At 36.9% G+C, this 15,000-nt stretch overlaps 2 long non-coding RNA genes across 4 annotated transcripts in view; one reads left to right on the plus strand and one right to left on the minus strand.

The window, feature by feature from the left end:
• Nucleotides 1–10,554, minus strand: part of LOC149137931 (uncharacterized) — a 24,320-nt gene extending 13,766 nt beyond the window's left edge. The window contains exon 1 of the long non-coding RNA XR_016244754.1: nt 10,420–10,554. This is a non-coding gene — a long non-coding RNA (uncharacterized LOC149137931). The remainder of the gene's footprint in view (nt 1–10,419) is intronic.
• Nucleotides 1–15,000, plus strand: part of LOC149137932 (uncharacterized) — a 39,929-nt gene that overhangs the window by 2,037 nt on the left and 22,892 nt on the right. The window contains exon 1 of one of the 3 annotated variants that reach the window (XR_016244750.1): nt 10,392–10,573. The exons of 1 other annotated variant lie outside the window; for it this stretch is intronic. This is a non-coding gene — a long non-coding RNA (uncharacterized LOC149137932). Of the gene's footprint in view, nt 1–10,391; nt 10,574–10,902; nt 12,365–15,000 lie in introns of those variants that run through there. One more of the 3 variants, XR_016244751.1, reaches the window with a different exon arrangement.

Genomic DNA, 15,000 nt, shown 5'->3' on the forward strand with positions numbered 1-15,000 from the left:
ACAGTAGTGACGGGGGGGGTGGGGGGGTGCGGATAGCGATGATGACGGTCATGGTGGTGGTGGTGGCGGCTGTGGTGGCGGCAGTGGTGGTAGTGGTTGTGGTGGTGATGCTGATGTGGGGGAGAGACTGATGCTGCTGGTGATGATAGTGGTGCCCATGGTTGTGGTGACAGTGATGGTGGTAATAATGATGGTTGTGGTGGTTATGGTGATGGTGATGTTGGTGGGGTGAGCTGCGGCTGCGGTGGTGGTTGTGGCAGTGATGGTGGTAGTAGTGGTAGTAGTAGCGATGTGATGGTAGTGGGACGGTGGTAGTGGTGGTGATGCTACTGTTGGTGTTAATAGTTATGTTATGTTGGTGGTGGTGGTGGGGGTGGTGGGGGTGATAGGGTGGGAGTGGGGGGGGGGGGGCAAGTGGTGTGCTGGTGATGTTGGTAGCAGCAGTGTAAATGGAAGAGAAAGCAATCAATTGAAATCATTGACACTTTGCACTTGTTCTTTGATTCATGATGGACAGTGGTGGAGGGCGCGTGGGGGGGGGGGTTCAGGATGTTTCTGTGAACCTCCAGTCACTATTCTTCTCCCCGCCCGCCCCAACGGAAACAAGTCCTTGGACAACAATAGACAATAGACAATGCTCTGTCATGTTCTACACACACACACACACACACACACGCACACAAGCACAACTATTTAACAGAGCTCAGTTGATGTTATTGTCCTATATAATGATGATGGTGATGATGATGATGATGATGATGAACAGTAATTATAAAAACACTAACATTGTCCTATATGAAAGCAGTAATTCATGCAACATACACACATTAAGAAACACATCAACAGACACTATATACATACATGTAAATAAAGCCCCATATATATATATACATACATACATACTTGCATACAGGAGACCAAAACTGGTCAAAAATGCAACTGGAACTCGACTGAAGACAGAAAGTTCCAAATGACCCGTCCTTGGTTTTTCCTGTCTTTTTTTGTATTGTCTAACTGCCCGGATGTTTTGTTGTCGCTTGTTACGTTCTTGTTACATTTTTTGCTTTATTATATATATATAAATATATATATATATATATATATATATATATATATATATATATATATATATATATATATATATATAATATAATATAAATAATATATAAACATATGCATATATCCATATACATATAATAGGTGTAGGAGTGGCTGTGTGATAAATAGCTTGCTTACCAACCACATGGTTCCGAGTTCAGTCCCACTGCGTGGCACCTTGGGCAAGTGTCTTCTACTATAGCCTCGGGCTGACAAAAGTCTTGTGAGTGGATTTGGTAGACGGAAACTGAAAGAAGCCCATCGTATATATGTATGTGTGTGTGTGTGTGTGTGTGTGTGTGTGTGTGTGTGTGTGTATGTATGTCTGTGTTTGTCCCCCCAACATCGCTTGACCATCGATGCTGGTGTGTTTACGTCCCCGTAACTTAACGGTTCAGCAAAAAGAGACCGATAGAATAAGTACTAGGCTTACAAAGAATAAGTACTGGGGTCGATTTGCTCGACTAAAGGCGGTGTTCCAGCATGGCCACAGTCAAATGACTGAAACAAATAAAAGAGTAAAAAAATATATATATATCTATTATAAATAAAGGCAAAGAGAAAAAAATTTTCTTTGCCAATATGCTGAAAAACAGACGCCAAATCGTCTAACCATATAAATACATGAAATAATATAAGTGAAAATATTTTATGTGGTTAGATGATTTAGTGTCTATTTTTCAGCATATTGGCAAAGAAATTTTTTTTCTTTTTGTCCTTATTTACAATTGTATTTATAATTTTCACCTTAAAAGGTACTTTTCATATGCTGGCCACTACTAAACGTTTTTGATAATATATATATATATATATATATATATATGATGGCCGTCCACTCGTGACCGAGGAAGACCATTGCTGACCTTCAGGAACATTGTGCACTCTAAGACTAACTTATATTTTCCATTTGCGGCTCCATTGGTGGCTCATGAGCCCTGCTCTTGACAAGCATACATGACTGCAAACATTGCAGATTAAGCTTTCCCCATTCACTATATGAGCCGTGCGCTTTCGCGCAGCTCGCTGAAGTTCTTCATGCTGGATACATGCTCTCTCAAAAGTGTCAATCTCCTCCTTAACCTGCTTCCTCCATCTATGGCGATGACAGGCATTGTTCTCTCAGTCAGTGTCCTGCATATCACAAGCCTTTAATGAGGGCTTATATATATATATATATATATATATATACACATACAACAAGAAATGATATTTGTCTCTTATTATAGAAACAAAAGGGTTTATAGGACAGCAAAAGAGGTGCTCAAATATAAATGAGATGAAGATAAAGAAGCATTGGTTATAGAACAAACATTTTATGTATATGTATTATTTTTTATGTGTTTGTAGACCATGGTGTTTTTTTTTTATATATGATTAAATGTTGGAAGGATGGTGTTGTATGTAACGTCGTTGACCCAAATTTAATGTTTGTTCTATAACCAATGCTTCTTAATATATATATATATATATATAAATTATACTATTTTATAGAGATTGTTATTAATTAACAATACTTGTAGACAGGCTAGACTCGAAGTGCTCAAATTGAGCCAAGTTCCAATTTATAATTTGAATGGAGGCAATACGAGCGCAAAACTTGAGGAACATGACCTATTATCCAGCAGAATAGTCAATATATATGCACACTTACTTCAACATTAATAAAGTGACATAAAGCTCAACTTAACAGAAGCATTAATAACATACAACCATAGAGACATATACATATTTTTATAAGCCCGCAAATATCTAAAAATATTTTAAAACATTTATAAATACATAGGCATTTAAAAAAATATATAAGTAAAATTAGTACAAAATATACACATAAGATATAAAAGCGTCGATATTATATAAGACATAGTGAATTATAAATTCATATGATATACTATAGAGGAACAAAAGTTTAGAGGTCACAACTCAAGCATATAGAGTATTTAAAAACACTTAGATATTTAAAAATATATAAAAACATTCATAAATACATAGGCATACATATATATCTACACACACACATACAGATGCAGGAGTGGCTGTGTGGTAAGAAGCTTGCTTCCCAACCACATGATTCTGAGTTCAGTCCCACTGCGTGGCACCTTCGGCAAGTGTCTTCTACTATACTCTCAGGCAGAGCAAAGCCTTATGAGTGGATCTGGTAGACGGAAACTGAAAGAATCCCGTCATATATATATATGTCTGTATTTGTCTCCTCATCATCGCTTGACAACTGATGTTGGTGTGTTTACGTCCCCATAATCTAGCTGTTTGACAAAAGAGAGCGATAGAATATAAGTACCAGGCTTACAAAGAATAAGTCCTGGGGTTGATTTGCTCGACTAAAGGCAGTGCTCCAGCATGGCCACAGTCAAATGACTGAAACAAATGAAATAAAAAATTAAATAAATAAATACATACATACATACATGTATATGTATGTGTATGCATATATATATATATATATATATATATATATATGCACACACATACATATACATACATACATGCATGCAAGCATGTGTGCATGTGTATCTATCTCTCTATCTCTTTATATATATCAGAATGAAATGTCTGATTTTGAACTTAAAGTTTATTTTACTTTATCTCAATAAAAAAGCAAGGCAGTTAATCAATGTATGCACCTAAATTATCAACACAATTTTACTGATAGCTTATTTAAGCTGGCAGTGAAGAATTCTGGAGAGCAAGAGGTAATGAAATTTCAAAAGGCTGTTTTTGCATCTTCAGATTTGAAGTTTTTCCTTGCAAAATGTTGTCTAATGCCTGGAAAACATGATGGTCAATTGGTGCAAGGTCTGGGGAATATGGTGGATGACAGAATACTTCCAAGTTCAGTTCCTGTAACTTGGGTAGTGTTCTTTGTGCAACATGTGGTCAAGCATAGTCATGTGAGAAAATTAGCCGGTCTCTATTGACCAATCTCAGTTGCTTAATTGCAAGTTCACTCATCATTTCATCCAATTGACTGATGTATACATCCGCTGTAATTGACTTACCAGGTCTCATGAAGCTGTAGTGGATGACACCAGCACTGGACCACCAAACAGACACCATTAGTGTTTTTTTTGGTGAATATTCCTTTAAGGATTGTGTTTTGGCACTTCGTCTCTATCCAACCACTGTGCAGAATGCTTGCTATTGTTTAAACGAATCCATTTTTTTATCACACATGACAATATGATGCAGAAATGGTTCACTTTTACGCTGTGACAGTAAAGAACAGCAAGTTTCAAGATGACATGTCATTTGATGCTCATTCAGTTCGTGTGGTACCCATTTGTCCAACTTCTTTACTATGCTGATTTGTTTCAGATGGTCCAATACAGTTGGAATCGAAGCATCAAATGTTGCTACTAACTCACACAAAGTTTGAGATGTATCCGCTTCCATTAGAGTTTCCAGCTCATCCTTATCCACTTTGGTCTCAAGTTTAACACGGGGCTGATTTTCAAGAGTAAAGTCACCAGACTGGGACGTCTCAAACCATCGACGTACAGTGCACTCATTTGCCACATCTTCACCAAACACCTCATTGATGTTTTGAGCTGTCTGGGATGCATGCGTTCCATGATGGAACTCATATTCATAAACCACTCGAATTTTTGATCTCTCCATGGGTTCACAAAAATTGATTTAGAAGAGAAAATTCACAATATAATTAGACACCATGAATTTCATTTCGGAAAGTGATGTAACTCTTCAGTGTCGTAAAACAAAGAATTGTCAGGATAAAACATCAGAGATAACGACTGTCAAACTTGGTGCATAATGACCTGACCAGACGAAACTTCTGAGAAGATCCGGAACTCAACTGAAGATAGAAAACCCTGAATGACCTGCCCTTGATTTTTTTTTTGTCTCTTTTTGTATTGCCTAACTGTCCAGATGTTTTGTTGTCACCTGTTGCATTCTTGTTCCATTTTTTGTATTCTTTTATTTCATCCTCTAATTCCTTATGTACTTTGTACTTCTATATGTAAACCAGGTTGGCAAAATAACATAGTCTGCCATGGACACCTGTGCTTTGGTTCTTTCTTTCTTTTTCTTTTCTTCCTTTTTTTGTCACTTTTTGTATTGCCTAACTGTCCAGATGTTTTGTTGTCACCTGTTGCATTCTTGTTCCATTTTTTGTATTCTTTTATTTCATCCTCTAATTCCTTATGTACTTTGTACTTCTATATGTAAACCAGGTTGGCAAAATAACATAGTCTGCCATGGACACCTGTGCTTTGGTTCTTTCTTTCTTTTTCTTTTCTTCCTTTTTTTGTCACTTTTTGTATTGCCTAACTGTCCAGATGTTTTGTTGTCACCTGTTGCATTCGTGTTCCATTTTTTGTATTCTTTTATTTCATCCTCTAATTCCTTATGTACTTTGTACTTCTATATGTAAACCAGGTTGGCAAAATAACATAGTCTGCCATGGACACCTGTGCTTTGGTTCTTTCTTTCTTTTTCTTTTCTTCCTTTTTTTGTCACTTTTTGTATTGCCTAACTGTCCAGATGTTTTGTTGTCACCTGTTGCATTCGTGTTCCATTTTTTGTATTCTTTTATTTCATCCTCTAATTCCTTATGTACTTTGTACTTCTATATGTAAACCATGTTGGCAAAATAACATAGTCTGCCATAGACACCTGTGCTTTGGTTCTTTCTTTCTTTTTCTTTTCTTCCTTTTTTTGTCACTTTTGCTATGAATTAAATTAATGAATTCAACGGGATACACCGTCTGCAAGTAGTTGGGTTCAGCATATTATCCTCCATTTTCTAATTGTTACACAAATTTTGGGTAAAACCTCCACTTTTACCCGCTCCCATTGATTGCACCTAGTATAGCACTAGTGTAGCAATAATTGGGTACCCTCCCAGCAGTATACTGGATAGATACTATCCCTTAGTGGGTTGAACCCCCAACCCCTAACTCTCACACGTTATATATATATATATATATATATATATATATATATATATATATATACAGAGAGAGACACACACACATATGCGTGCACGCACACACACATGTATTTTTCCTTCCTGTTTCACCAACAATATAAATGCCACCACCTCTTGATTCCACAACATGCTGCTACATAAACACTGTTGCTTTTGATAATTGTAGACTTTGGCATCATATATGTAAGTGTGTGTGAGTGTGTGTGTGTGTGTGTGTTTATTATAAACTGTGTCAAGGTATACAAACATATACTAATATTGTATGACATTGAAAAAAATCAATAGCCTAGTTAGACTTATCCTACTTATTGCAGGAAGTACAAAATGAAAACTTGAAATAATTATGCAGTGAAAAAAAACACATATAGTCATCAACTAATATGGGTCTAAGTGTGTGTGGGGGGGGGGGTATAAATATACACACAGAACAGGTCACAGTTGCAAAGCGACGAAAATATTTTGACACAAATTAAATTTAAATGTTGAAGTAAATCTAACAGTTTTTGCGTGTTTTTAAATGGCTTATAAACACCTGCCATGCTGCAATTGTTTTTGTTCCAGCACACGATCTCAGATCAGGTCACTTGCTATGCAAGTATATTTCCCTATATATATGCCAATGTCAGGACTGCTTGACTGGCCCCCGTGCCGGTGGTACATAAAAAGCACCATCTGAACGTGGTCGATGCCAGGTCTGCCTGACTGGCTCCTGTGCCGGTGGCACATAAAAAGCACCCACTACACTCTCTGAGTGGTTGGCATTAGGAAGGGCATCCAGCTGTAGAAACATTGCCCAAGCAGACTGGAGCCTTGTGCAGCTGCTGGCTTTCCAGACCTCAATCCAACCCATGCCAGCATGGAAAATGGATGTTAAATGATGATGATGATGATGATGGTTAATTCAGCTTCACTAAAAGTGACTAAAGGTGTGGGTATACCAGCGTTGCTTGAAATGAGAGTCAGAAGACTCTTTAGACACAAACAACGCACATGTTCTATGTACTGACAAGGGAGACAACCTCCCCACCACAAGTAAGGGCATTAGATAGGCACACCAATTTCGCATGAAAATTAATGCTCATCAGTAATGCTTACTCCATTGCTTGTGAAGTTGAAATTCCACTTGTCAGTATTTATCAGAAATTATCATAGGAATCAATGGATGATTCAGCAAAATACACACACACACACACACATGTATATCAATTCAGTTTAGCTATTAACCTTATAAGTTTGCTTTAGAAACCGTATCTACAAGTATCAGTTATCCATAGAATATATATGAAAATATTAACAAAGGAGAATGGATTGAGCAACATGTTTTATTGTATAACACTACAAACATTTCATTGCCTCTTTTCCAGAAGATCACTACTGGAATATTATTATTATGTAATATATGAAATTATATTTAACAAATGGTATAATTATAAATAGGGCAAATTTTAGCCATTTCTCTACAGACTGAAAAAAACGACATTAAACGATGATGATGATGATGATGATGATCTGATTAAAGACTTTGCAATTCAAAAAAGTGGGAAGAAACTTTTCAAATCTAAACAAAACGGAAGTATACAAAAATAAACATTATTTTCCATCTTAATGCTAGCTTTCTTTCATTTTGAAAGATAACAATCTATTTTACGGTTTATTATAGTCTATATTTTGAATTACATATATATGGGGGTACCAACATCTTTCAAGTGCTTAAGACATGTACAAGTCTTAATCCAGCGCTGAATACAAAGACATTTCAGGTTAAAATGGGTTAACAGTAACATACATAGTTTGTATCTGGCAATTGTAACCCGAATAAACCCTTACCCCACCCCCATCGCACCCGGTATCATTCTATCTCAACCCATCACTTCACTGTATAATGTTCCACTACTATCATTATACCATTTCCGACAGATATTAATGCCAAACTTTCACAGTTCTTCTCTTACTTAATCTCCAGGTGACAATTCTATTGAGATTATTTTGGCTGGTGGCAGTTATAATCACCAAAGATATCTTTTTCCTATCTTTTTCTGCTGATTCCAGTGTTACCAGACATATGTCAAATTCCTTCCACAGATCACTCACGTAATACGATATCTCTGTGTTGATATATTATATCTCAGCGTCAAAGTAGATCAAGAAAGGGACAGGTGCATTTTATATATATATACATACACACACACACACATACATATATATATATATATATATCTATATATACACACACATACATATATATATATGTATATATATCCCATTTATGTGAAAATGGATCTTTCTCCTTCCCTCCCTCCCTCCTTCCCTCAACCTCTCTTCCTTCTCTTATATGTGTGTGTATCTGTGTGTGTGTGTGTGTGTGTGTGTGTGTGTGTTGTCTAACCCATACCAACATGGAAAGCAGATGCTGAATTATAATGATTATAATATACATGCATTTGTATATGCATACATACATGTGTATCTATATATATATATGTATATATGTATATATATATGTATGTATGTATATATATATATATATATATATATATATATATATATACAGGGAGAGAAAATAGAATATATATATGTATATATATATATATATATATATATATATATATATATATATATATATATATATATATATATATATATATATTCTATTTTCTCTCCCTGTATATTTCTGGGTTCCTTTCTGTCGAAGAGCATAGGCTCGAAATGTAAAAGACTTTCTCACTTCTCGAGCGTTAAACTAATACATCTGCTTGTGGTTTACACATCCGTCTTCCTCTTTTGTAAAATCTATCTATCTATATGTCTATCTGTCTAGTTATCTGTCTGTCTGTCTCTCTATCTCTATCTCTCTCATATATATAGAATATAGAATCACACTCAACTCTCAATCAAAATCTCAATCTAATAGAGATCAAAAATGGAAATTGTTGTCATGGCTGAGGCCAGTTCCGCCTGACTGGCTTCTGTGGCAGTGGCACGTAAATAGCACCCACTGGCGTCAGGAAGGGCATCCAGCTGTAGAAACACTGCCAGATCAGATTGGAGCCTGGGGCGGCCGCTGGCTTTCTAGACCTCGGTCAAACTGTCCAACCCATGCCCCATGCCAGTCTGGAAAACAGACAATGATGATGATGATATATGTGTGTGTATATATATATATACTGCATCTCACATAAGAACGAGATACTGCAGCAGCCTCGGTTTCAGAGGACCTCAGCTCTTCAATGCTCTGCCAAAACATTTGAGAGACATGCAAGACATGGATGCGGAGGTCTTCAAGACAAAACTTGACGCTTTCCTCTCCACGATACCAGACGAACCAATGGCTCGTAATGAGACGCAGTTTAGGGCAGCTGTGTCAAATTCTCTTATACACCAGATGTGCCATCAAAACTCTTGATTGGACCATGTCAGGTGGGGGAGAAGAGCCATGCAAGGAACGTGAAAATCACGGTGGTGCACCAGCATGACCGCAGCCACTTGGCTGAAACACATAAATAAAAATAAATAAATAAATAAAAATATATATATATATATATATATATATGTGTGTGTGTGTTTATATATATATGTATATATAATCAAATGAATAATAACAGACGATAGATAATTGTCAGCTCATTACAGCTGTTTCTTATGCATTTTTTAACAGAAAAATGAGATGTCCCTGCTGTATTCTTGGGATATTTTTTTGTTTTTGAAATTATGTTTCATCTGACGATTGTGTTTTTTTGCAATGGAGTAATGTTCTCAATTCTTCTATTAAAAAATGCATAAGAAACAGCTGTAATGCGCTGACAATTACCCATCGTCTGTTATTATTCATTTGATTATAATACACCAAGGGGGATTTACAACTTGTCGGACACCCTAGAGTATACCAACAACATACAATTCAAAGTAATGCGTGATTTGGACCAGCCCCTTAGGCACTAAATATTCATAGGATTAGTTTTCTCTGTGTACACAACTAAAATATCCTATTTGATACTAACCAAACATAGGCCAGAACCACAGGTTTAACCGACCCTACATGGTGCATATCTTTGTAAGTACCTGATTCTATCTGAATCCTTATTTCACTCTGTGTGTGTGTGTGTGTGTGTGTGTGTGTGTGTGTGTGTAGATAGATAGATAGATAGATAGATAGATAGATAGATAGGTAGGTAGGTAGGTAGGTGGTGGATGGACGGACGGATGGATAGATAGATATGTAGATAGATGGATAGACAGACAGACAGACAGATAGATAGATAGATATGTAGATAGATAAATATGTAGATAGATAGATAGATAGATACATAGATAGAACGTGAAATACACTATTGTGTAGTACACACTGAGTTACTTACATCCAGATTTTCATCTCTGAATTAATATCCAGGTGGTGGTGGTGGGCAGAATATAATGGAAAGCCGACTCATAAACAACCACAACAGACCGAGCCAACAAATAAACAGATAAACCGGAAATAAATGCAAACAGACGGGAAATAAACTGCGTACGGTAAGATAGAAATGCCATGATTATTACTGATTCAAAGAGACAAGAGTAAATGGTTCTTCTGTTCGTATTATGGTTAGAAATGGCTGATAGATTTTTCTGTCTTAACTGAAAGTTAATCAAAGATCAGGTCAACGAAAATTGCCTCTGACCAAACTATAAACGTTAGTTGCAATGCAGATAGATTATCTCTGTGGTTTTACAGAAGACCTACATTTGACCTAATCATAATCGAATATGTTGTTATGTGTTGTTTTTGTTATCGTTGCTGTTATTGATGTTGTTATGGTTACGGCTGTTCCTGTAATAAATATTTTTTTGTGTGTCAGGGAGTGATATCTTTTAGTTTTGACTTTTTTCAATCTCTTGGCCGCGGACGTGCTGGGGCCACTGCCTTGAAGAATTTTAGTCGAGTGAATCAACAGCAGTACTTATATTTAAAAAAAAGACATAATACCTCTTCTATTGGTCTTTTTTTTGCCGAACTGCTAAGTTACGAGAACATAAAATTGCCGAGGTTAATATATAGTGTAAGACCAGATCATGAAAACAAAAAGAAATACCCAGCTTACTAGATGTAAAAAAAAATGGGTAGTAAACGAATATGAAAATTAAAATTTGCGCAACAAGGGATGGGTGGAGAAGGACTTTCGGAAAATTCACAAGATCTGATTTTTTCCCTCATAACTTTCAGGAAAACATTTTACCCACGAATTTCTTTATAATCATAATCTATGCCGTTTGAAAGGGGTTTCAGCAAAATTTCATTGAAAGATATCCATTTTCCTGAAAGTTATAAGGGAAAAAAACGGATCGTGTGAATTTTCCGACAATCCTCTCCCCACCCCTTCGGAAAACGTTTTCCCCCACAAATTTCTTTATAATCGTAATCTATGCTGTTTGAAATGTGTTTGTGTAAAATTTCATTAAAATATATCCATTTTCTTGAAGGTTATGAGGGAAAAATCGGATTTTGTGAATTTTCCGAAAGTCCTCTCCCCACCCACCACCGTTCGTTTGCACAAATTTTTGTTTTCATATTCGTTTTCTATACATTTTTTTTACATTTAGTAGGCTGGGGGGGGTTTTTTCCGTGAGCAGGGCTTAAACTGTATATTCTTTTCTACTTTAGGCACAAGGCCTGAAATTTTGAGGGAGGGGGCCAGTCGATTAGATCGATCCCAGTACGCAACTGGTACTTAATTCATCGACTCGGAAAGAATGAAAGGCAATGTCAACCTTGGCAGAATTTGAACTCAGAAGGTAAAGACAGACAAAATACCACTAAGCATTTTACCCAGCGTGCTAACGTTTCTGCCAGCTTCGCCGCCTGAAGTAAACTATGTATTGACTGAAATTTCTTTATAATTGTAATCTGTGCCATTTGAATGGTATTTCTATAAAACTTTACTAATATATATCCATTTTCCTGAAGGTTATGAGAGAAAAATCGGATCTTGTGAATTTTTCGAATGTCCTCTCCTGGATATGTCCCCCGTTCATTTGAGCAAATTTTTGTTTCCATATTCGTTTTCTACCCATTTTTTTTTTACACCTAGTAAGTTGGGTATTTTTTGTTTTCATGACTGGGCCTTACACTATATATATTAACCCATACGAATACCAGAAAATTCACAATATCCAATTTTTGACTAAGGACTGGCAAGCCAAGACGCTGTACCAGGCTTCAATCTGATCCGGCAAGGTTTCTACAGCTGGATGCCCTTCCTAACACCAACCACTCCGAGAGTGTGGTGGGTGCATTTTACGTGCCACGACTACGATTTCACTCAGGTGAGTTGATGAATTCAAATATGTTTCTTGGGCGACATGAAGAAGTAACTGAAGAACACCTGCAAGCATTTAACAGAAGGTTTTGTTATCGGACATGGACACAAATTGCTTTGATCTTTTACAGCAGTAATTACAGACTGGGAGCAAAATACTGCTTGGAACTCCAAGCAGCATTTTTCTCCCAGGTCGAGCTTCTGATATGGCAATCTGCAGCTCTTGTTCAATGTAACTGGATACAATTGTGCTATATTTATGGCAGTGAAGTTCCCTGTCATCTGTGTTTGCCATCTCTCTTAGCTGCCTCCCTGGGTTGTCTGAATGGTAAAAATGCACATAAAACGGTTTTTATAGGGGACTGGAAGTCAGTTTCTAAAATGTTTGAGAAAACCTGTCCATGCCATTGCTTCATGATGATTGGTTGGTTAATAGACCAATTGCATGCAACTATGGTGGTTTGCTTGTGGTGTCTGACCAGGCATCCAGAAATTTGGCTTCAAGTCCTCACCGCAAGATATCAGAACGTCAGTTAAGAATATTGCCAAACATCTTACAGACCATTCCATCCAATCCTATCCACCAATCCACCATGTACGCTTGGCTATTTATGTCAGGCCAAGGAATAAAACCTGTATATGGTCACCTAATCTACTAGAAACAGCAGTCGAATCTCTTTAAAAATCATACTCTACCATCTTTCAAAACGATCTCATTTGATAACGTAGTCCCAGATTAACAAAACTATGTCCCCAGTCAGAATATCTTTCATTATGTATCTACTCCATCAGAACAAACCTGGGGTTAAACAACAACAATTCAACTAAATACATCTTCCCAGTCTGAATGTATGTCTCAGTTAATACCACAACCCAAACAAACCAGCTTAAACCACTGTAAAACCTTTTCTTAACATGCAGCCGTGATCTCCCATTTAATCCATGTAAACTGGTGACTGTTTGATGCTGTTACTGTTGGTCTTTAACTTAGGGAAGATCAAATAAGGTAAACTGTTATCTTTAAATCTCTTTGGGAAACATGAAAATATTCTTTGATATGTGAAAATACATTGTGATTTGCAGTGTCAACATTGCCCTGCAGTGAAACATCAACATTGATTAAATCTTTCAATGAAGAATGTTTGGGTGCAGAAACATTAAAAAAAAATTTTTTTTATACTAGGCAGCCATGTGATGAAGTTCAGATTTCAAACATTTTGTGTGTCACAAATGGAAATAAAAAAAAGGAAGAGGATATTTCAGATGAGAACATCAAGTGGAGAACTTAATCTGTTTCCTGATTTAACATAACTTGGGCTTGGGTGAGTTTAGCAAACTTTACTCTGCTGGTAAAGACATGTGATCTAGCAGTTGGTGTGGTTCACTGATAGTTATAAGATCATGATTTAGGAGGGATTCAAAACTGAATCCCTGGATAACCTATCAGACATAACAACCATTTCACGCGATTGGTCTATCAAGCATCCAATCAGCATCAAACCATCATGATTCAATCTTCTAGAATCTTCTTGTGTCCTATAAAAGGCCACTTTTGGCAGTATTCAATTGCAGAATGTTGAGACAGCTGAGCAATATGTCTCCATTCTTGCCACACCAGAATGACTCATACAAATGGCTCACACAGATGACCAAGAACCTCCATTGCAACACATGTAGCACAATTATTTCCAATTGCACCAGGCAAGCCCCAGATTGCTATATCAACAGCTTGCCCTAAACGCCAAGCAGTATCTTTCTCCCAGTCTGTAATCATCACTATTCTTATCTGGAAAAGACCAAAGCAGTTCGTCTTTATGTACGATAACAAAATCTGTTAAATGTTTGCAGACATTGTTCATTTACCTCTTCCAGCAGCCCAAGAAACATATTTTCATTCATCAACTCAACCAGCCACCGCCAAGTGTGACAGCGGTTTCAATTCCCAGACAGAGTGATGTGTTATGTTCATGAGCAAAACATTATTTCACTCTGCTCAATTTCACTCAGCTATAAATGAGTTCCAGCGATAGATGGGAAGGAAACCACGTGATGGATTAGGGTCTCACTCAAGGGTGTTGCACAGTGTTATGATTTCACACACTTTTATGCCATGGAAATTAGTCTAAGCTCAAGTCTTATGAGTTCTTGAGATAAAGACAGACCGACTCTGTTCAATGTATCCAACAGCAAGTCATGTTAAGCTCAAGCCTTATGAGTTTAGGCTCAAGACAGACTGACTCTGTTCAATGTATCTAACACCACTTTGGGCAAATATCTTCTACTATATTCTTGGGTTGACCAAAGCCATGTGTGTGTGTGTGTGTGCATGTGTGAGTGTCACTGTGTCTTTATGTCCATGTTTTGACACCACCACCACTTGACAACTGGTGTCGATGTGCTTACGAACTCATCACTTAGTGGTTCAGCAAAAAGGACTGATAGAATAAGGGCCAAATTTAAAAAACAAAACACAAGTACTGGGGTTGACTCATTTGGCTAAAAATTCTCCAAGGCTGTGCCCCAGCATGGACACAGTTTAATAATTGAAACAAGCAAAAGATAGGAGATTTCATTATAAATGTGACCACCCTCAAGAATTCTCATTCTGGTAACGTATTCTCTTCCAGAATCTACATGCAGATT

Source organism: Octopus bimaculoides, chromosome 1 (genome assembly GCF_046866305.1).
Source record: "Octopus bimaculoides isolate indiv1 chromosome 1, ASM4686630v1, whole genome shotgun sequence".
Classification (NCBI taxonomy): Eukaryota; Metazoa; Mollusca; class Cephalopoda; order Octopoda; family Octopodidae; genus Octopus; species Octopus bimaculoides.